Consider the following 7761-nt stretch of genomic DNA (forward strand, 5'->3'; position numbering starts at 1 on the left):
TGATTGTCCAAAGTTAACTCGCGATTAATCGCAATTTAATCGCGTTTTTTTTTTTACCATAAACTGATATTTTTCAAGTTTTAATACTCTTATATCAACATGAGTCGACAAATGCTTGCTTTATGCAAAAAATGCATTGTTTATTTATTGCCACAATAGAAATACTGTCCAGAATCTTCAAGTAACTTATTATGTGCAAACTGCATTGTAAAACAAATGCAAGATCATAAACTAAAAGAATAAATAAAAAGCCCAACAAAAAAATAACAGATGGGCATACCAATTTACTAACTAACATTACATAGTAATGATTACTAACACAGTAATGTTGAACTTTACACGTCAAAACAGAGTGATGCACAAAATAACTTAATATAAAACAATGAATAAAGTGTGCATTAAACAGTGTAATACAGGACTCAAATGATATAGTGCAGTTAGGCTATAGCCTATAAACAGCTGTTCTGTTGTATTCAGCAGAGTCAGGCTGAACAACACAGCCTCATTCTCTTCTGTTCTTTTAACAGATCAAATAAACACCAGCTCAGCTTTCTTCTGCTCTTTTAACAGATCAAATAAACACCAGCTCAGCTTCCTTCTGCTCTTTTAACAGATCAAATAAACACCAGCTCAGCTTCCTTCTGCTCTTTTAACAGATCAAATAAACACCAGCTCAGCTTCCTTCTGCTCTTTTAACAGATCAAATAAACACCAGCTCAGCTTCCTTCTGCTCTTTTAACAGATCAAATAAACACCAGCTCAGCTTTCTTCTGCTCTTTTAACAGATCAAATAAACACCAGCTCAGCTTTCTTCTGCTCTTTTAACAGATCAAATAAACACCAGCTCAGCTTTCTTCTGCTCTTTTAACAGATCAAATAAACACCAGCTCAGCTTTCTTCTGCTCTTTTAACAGATCAAATAAACACCAGCTCAGCTTTCTTCTGCTCTTTTAACAGATACAATTAATATCAGTTATACTATGTGTGTGTGTGTGTGTGTGTGTGTGTGTGTGTGTGTGTGTGTGTGTGTGTGTGTGTGTGTGTGTGTGTGTGTATGTGTGTGTGTGTGTTTATGTGTATGTGTGTGTGTATGTGTGTGTGTGTTAGTGGGTGTGTATGTGTGTTTGTATGTGTGTTTAAGTGTATGTGTGTGTGTGTGTGTGTGTGTGTGTTAGTGAGTGTGTGTTAGTGGGTGTGTGTTAGTGGGTGTGTATGTGTGTTTAAGTGTATGTGTGTTTAAGTGTATGTGTGTGTGAAGTGGGGATATAAGATGCACTGGACGCTTTTGGTAAACATGTGCCTCGTTACCACACTAAACAAGCCCCGACTGAGAATTGCTGCAATATCAAAGACAAAAGACAAACAAATTGCCAAATATTGCTCTGTCTCAGCTATTATTGGCAGCTTAGCCGCGTGGAGAAGGAGGTGCTATGTGTACCCTTAAGTGTTCAGTGCTGCTTGGCCCCGATACATTTGATTCCCTGTTTATGTAATATAATTTGTGGAACCAAATAAAGTATTCAAGTGTGTGTGTGTGTGTGTGTGTGTGTGTGTGTGTGTGTGTGTGTAATTATTTCTTTGCACTGAGCCAGTTGCTCAAACAGACAAGCCTGTTGACATTTTCAGAAGACAGGGAGGCTCTCTTCTTTGAAACAATATGCCCAGACAGTGAAAACAACCTCTCGCATGGCACGGAGGTGGCAGGTGTTGCCAAGTACTTGCGTGCAAGGCAGGCCATCATGCTGTGTGCCCCTTCATGGTTGGACCACCACTGCTGTGGACAGTCCTCTGTGTCAATAGTTGGCTCCGCCCTGTAGCGCTCCACACATTTCTCAATGCAGTCCTCTTCCTCTTCATCCGATGAAGACGGTGGAGCAAGCAGAGCTAATCTTTTTGTCCCCTTAGGTGGCTCAGACGTCGTTGGTTGTTCCTGCTGTGCAGGCCACCCCCTGAGCAAGGCACTGATCGAACGCCACACCTCAGCCCTCTCAGCTTTGCTCAAAGACTTGAGGTCCTTAAACCTAGGGTCCAGAGCTGTCGCAACCCTCAGCCATGTCAAGTTTGTTTTGGCCTTGCGTTGCTTCAAGTCTGCTGTGAAGGTCTCCTTGAATTTCACCATATATGCTGGGTCATCCTCAGAGACATCCATGACTTGTGACAGATGGCACAAGGCTGGCAGCACCACTGAGCAGGATACAAACTTCTCTCCTCCGAGAAGTTCTGTTATGTACCTGCAATAATAGTGGAAAGAAAAAAGTTAGGAACTTGTTACATCACCCACACAAGGGCTGAGGACCCCCCCCCCCCCCCCCCCCCCTCACACACACACTTTGTTCAATACCCTTTTCTGTAAGTTTAGTGTATTTTACTTGTTACTGCATTGTATGTGTTTATCATGTCCTACGTGTAAAGCACTTTGGTTGGCTTTTAGTAATTGTAAATGTGCTATAAAAATAAAGCTGACTTGACACAGTCTCCCAGCTCTCTCTCTTGCCCCTTCTTCATCTCTCTCACACCCCCCTCTTTCTCTCTCTCTCACACACTCTCTTTCTAGCTTGCCCCTTCTTTATCTCTCACACACACTCTCTCCCAGCGCTCTCTCTCACACACACACACTCTCCCAGCGCTCTCTCTCACACACACACACTCTCCCAGCGCTCTCTCTCACACACACACACACTCTCCCAGCGCTCTCTCTCACACACACACACACACTTTGAGTCAGAAACATAGTATCAATGAGAGTATCAATAATTCACCTGCAGGGTTCCAGTACTGTCTCCAACTTCTGCAATTTGTCCAGCTCAGCTGCTGTTGGCATTGTGACCTTGGTTGCATGTAGGGCCAGGACCTCTCTCAGTGGTTCTTGATTCCTCAGAATCCGCCTGATCATCTCCAGGGTGCTGTTCCATCTAGTTGAAACGTCTGGTGTGAGTGCCTCTTTAGATTTTCCATTTGCAACCTGCTGCTGCTCAAGCTCTGCTGCATTTGGTGCGCTGTGTCTGAAATGGCCCACTACCTTTCTGCATTTTGTCAATGCATTATCAAATGGGCTGTTTTGTAGAGACACTGTGATGGCTCGTTGGAGGAGGTGTGCTGCGCAAGGCATGTGTTCAAACGGGAGTCGGCTGGACGCTGCGATCATGTTGCGTGCACTGTCGGTGGTCAGTGTGCTGACTTTATCTTCAAGGTTCCATTCTCGGGCTACCTGCATGAAGTGCTCCGCGCATGTGTTGGCAAAGTGCCTCTCCTCTGTCTTCATAACAGTCAACGCATGTGACTGAAGTCCCCACTGCTCGTCAAAATAATGCGCTGTGACCCCGAGGTAACTGTGATTAGCGAGTGAAGTCCAATAATCTCCAGTGAGCGCAACTGTGCTCGTCACCCCCAATGCCTCCGCCAATTTGGCTCTCTCGTTTTCATACAAGCCGCCAATCTTCTTGGTAGTAGTGGCTCTACAAGGCAATTCATAAGTCCAGTCGTTGGATGCGATGCGTATGACTTCACGCAGACCGACATCCTCCACAATGTTAATCGGCCTGCAAGCCGTAGCCACCCATTTAGCGACCGCTGTTGTTAGCTTGCGGCTTGTAGCGCTGTCCAGCTGTTTCCCCAGCATATTATCACCCATCGTTGTTTGCCTCAAGCGAGGAGGAACGGGGGTGGGGCTATCTGCAATGGCACTGTGTTTGGCATACAAGTGGTATCTTAAACTAGACGTACTCCGGTGGTAACTCAACTCACATCGACAGTAGATACAAATTACCTTTGTCCAGTCGAGAGAGCCATCTGGCATGGCTTTGAAGCTAAACTTGCCATTCAAAATAGTGTCCTGTCTAGGCATTGTGCTAACAGGGGTTTGTTGATAATATTATTTGCCGCGGCTTCAACGTTAGTGCATTGCTTCCGGATTTCCCAAACCACGGGGGCCCGAGGTCCAATCACAGCCCGCTCGTTAATCTCGCGACAAAAAAAATAGTGCCATTAAAGGAAGTCAAAGTTAACGCGATAATATCGCGCTAACTTTGACAGCCTTAATATTTATTGATTGATATATATTGCATAGTATTTGTATATCGTTTGATATCCCTTGTATATTCCTTGTACATATACACGGAATATCCCTTTAGCCTAGACCAGACCATAATATTTCATTCTCCTATTGGACAGCGGTCCACAGGCGCCAGAGCCATGCCTCCAGAGTCAGGTTCAAGGCCACCGACAAGACATGTCTGTACATGCCCGGCCTTGCCCAGGGATACGAGACAGAAATGAGGTTGGCACTAGATTGTTCGCCGTGCATATAAATATGGCACAGGTGAATACAGAAGTAGAGTTACCCAATAAGTTGAAGCCTCACCCACGATACTCCGTGCGGTGAAGTATGGCCTGTTTGGCCCCAAATAGAGCATTGAGACCGCGTGCGAATTAATAACTGAATTGTCAGAGTTTGGCGCTATACCGTCGAGTGCGACATATTTCTATTAAGTCAGTAATAGTCTATTTGTGTATAGTGTATCGTGCGGCTAAAGTTCTACAGTGACCAGCATCACCAACGCTTCCTCGTACCAGCTAGAGTGCTTATCCAGGCTGGGCTGCTTTCATGGCGCTTTCACCCGAGGAGACCTAGACGAGAACCATGTGGACATGTACACTGGATTAATCTACCCGACGACTACATAGCCCTTTGCGGCTGGATTATATTTGTTTTGGTCCTGTGATTTATGGAGCGGAGAATCGCCGACGCCTACACGTGTGGGATTTACCCTGTGAGGAGCCAAGTCGAGTCTGCGCCTCAGAGAGCCTGAGGCCGGCTAGCTTTCTTCACTGTGGAGCTACAGTCTACGGAGAACAGCTGTATTCGTCTGTGGATCAAGAGACTATTGCACCGTCTCCTGTACTTGGAGTCTCCTTAGTCATCGTTGACCAGACTCTCTACTACCGACAGATCCTCTACCCCTGCTGGCTTACAACCGGGGGGACCCTTCCAGTATCTCCCGCTATATATTACTAGTGTACCATAGATATAATTCCCCAAGATTCAGGTTGTATAATTACCTCCTGCGTAACCAGAGAATGGACATTCATTATTGATTTGCCTACGCACATTCCTTTGCCTTATAAGCGCATCCAAAGTATAATAGAGAAGTATATTATGTACCTTTTGCTGCAATAAATACTTGATTATACCTTTGTGTGGAACCGGTTCATTGTGGGAAGTGTTCATCATATTTATATATCATGTACTGTATGGCCAGTAATTAAAGTACATAAAGCGGTAGTGGTTTAATGATACCATACTTATCAATACAGTCAGGGAATTGTACCCCTCAGTTACAATTGGTCCTTCGAGCCGGAGGGTAACTAGTGTAATATTAATATAGTGGTATTAATATTGACATGGCCTATGATGAACACTCCACAAAACGGTTCTCCTAAAGTAGATCGCCCGCAGCGTAGACGGCAGACACCTCAGTACTTAGAGGATTACGTTGCCAATATACTACCTAGCTTTCTACAGACGGTAAACGCGGAAAAAGTAGATAGTAAAATTATGTCCGACCCTATCGACCAGGCTACCCCGCCAATAGAGGCCCTAGTGGGTTCAAACGTAACTGACCAAGCTCACGGTAGGGACCAGGAGGGACCCGACATGACTTTACCCCCCGCCAAGACCGAAGAAGTAGTCCCCGGAGAGCTCCAGGATAAAGACAGCTCTCCAGGGATGGAACTCTACCCGCTACAAGAAGAGGAGAGCACCCCGGAGATGGATCTCCAGGACTCGCCACAGGAGAACAGATCTCCAACGAGTACTGCCACGAGCGGATCACCTCAACCAGCGTCTTCCCCCAGCGAGGCGGACAAGATGCTGGCACAGGCATTCCTCGCCAGCCTAGCAGCCTCAACAGAGCGCGATCGACTCCAAGCACAGACGCTTAGTGAGCGCGAACATTCTTCCATGGAAAGAGAACGCCTTCAGGCGCAGCAACGGAGCGACGAAGATCGCATACGTCTAGAGATTAGACGCCTTCAGACGGAAGAGAATATGGTAAGGGACCGGGCCGAAGCCCAGCGCGCCGCCGCCGAAGCCCAGCGCGCCGCTGCCGGTGCCCAAAGAGAAGCAGAGCGCGACCTCGCTCTCACCAAGCGCGAAGCCGAGCGCGACCGATTACAAGCGCAGATAATGGAGCAGCTGATCACCAGGGCAACACCCCCTCCCTCCGCACGGGGTTCCAGGGCCTCGTCAAGACAAGGGTCAAGGGCACCCTCCCCTACCCGATCAAGCGACCCTGAGCCCGACCACCAGAGAGAGCCTATACCCCCCTCCGAACCCCTTCCCGACCGGTCCAAGTGAGACCCAGCTACAAGGAAGAAACGGTCTACACCGCGGAGAGGCTAAATAGACGACTACAGGATCTAGAGGACCTGCCAGAGGAAGAAGAAGAGGGAGAGGAGGAGAGTCAAGCCCGACAGCAGCACAGTACTCCACAGGACCAGGAGGTCCAGTACAGCCCAGGCTCTACCCCCGCGGCTCTGCGCTACAGACCCCCGACTCAATTCACGGGTGAGCTTGACGCACGACCAGCCCCGAGGAACAGCACCTGGATACGCGGGCCATGGTACCCAGCAGGTACCAGCCCACCAAGAGGCGTAAGAGGAGACTCGCCTAGGAGGCCTCTCTTCCAACGCTCACCGATGTGCCAGCCATCCATGGCATCATACATTGGCACACCGACGTTTCCGGACTTCACCCACGAGAACAGAGCACAGTACACGGAGCTACGAATGTGCTTAGAGACAATGATGTCCGATGTAGCTGATGAACCGTACAAGTATGCTATCCTACTGAAGCACCTCAAGGTGCCCCGAGCGCACAATATAGCGCTGGCCTATGCCACCTCTACTACCCCATACACAGCGGCTCTAGCAGCACTCGACCAAAGATATGGACGCATATGGGACTACGTAATACAAGAGATAAGGCATATTGACCGCCTACCCCCAGCCACAGACAATCGCTCACTAGATGACCTGTCTATCAAGGTACAATCCCTGGTAGGGATGCTGGGGGCGCAAAGAGAAAAGGGTATGCACGAACTGTACGCGAACTCTAATGTCGAGAGGATTTTAGAGAAGCTTCCGCCCGCCCGACAAGAGCGCTTCAGGCGGCAAAGAGACCACCGTGATCCTAACGGTCCCGAGCCATCCCTCCTAGACCTAGCCGACTTCCTGGCGAGAGAAGTCAACAGCCTACGGTTGGATACGTTCATGCGGAGCACCCCAAGCTCCAGAGAGGGACCTAGGAGAGCAAACGATGGCCGAAGATTGGTGACCGTCATGCACCAATCAGAATCAGTACCGAGCAGCAAGAACCACAGTACCCCCTCGATGAAAGAGAAGTGGAAGATGGTGTGCCCGTACTGCGAAAAGGAACACTGGTTGTCACAATGTGACACGTTCAGGAAGATGACCGCCGACGAGGTGAGTCAATGGATAAAGTCCAACCGACGCTGTTACCGATGTGCGCGCAGTCACATGGCAGCCGATTGCCGCTTAAAGAAGAGGTGTAGTCGGTGTGACGGAGCCCACCTAGATGTCCTACACGACAGTAACAGAAGAAAGCCTGCACCCTCAAGCAGCACAAAGGCAAGTGTTATGTACATTGACCCCACCAGCAGCGGGGGCGCCCGGGTGCTCTTAAAGGTGGTCCGCGTAACACTGAGTTACCAAGACAAGGTCATGGACACTTACGCCGTCCTT

This window comes from Notolepis coatsorum (assembly GCF_963971535.1).
Source record: "Notolepis coatsorum genome assembly, chromosome: 20".
Lineage (NCBI taxonomy): Eukaryota > Metazoa > Chordata > Actinopteri > Aulopiformes > Paralepididae > Notolepis > Notolepis coatsorum.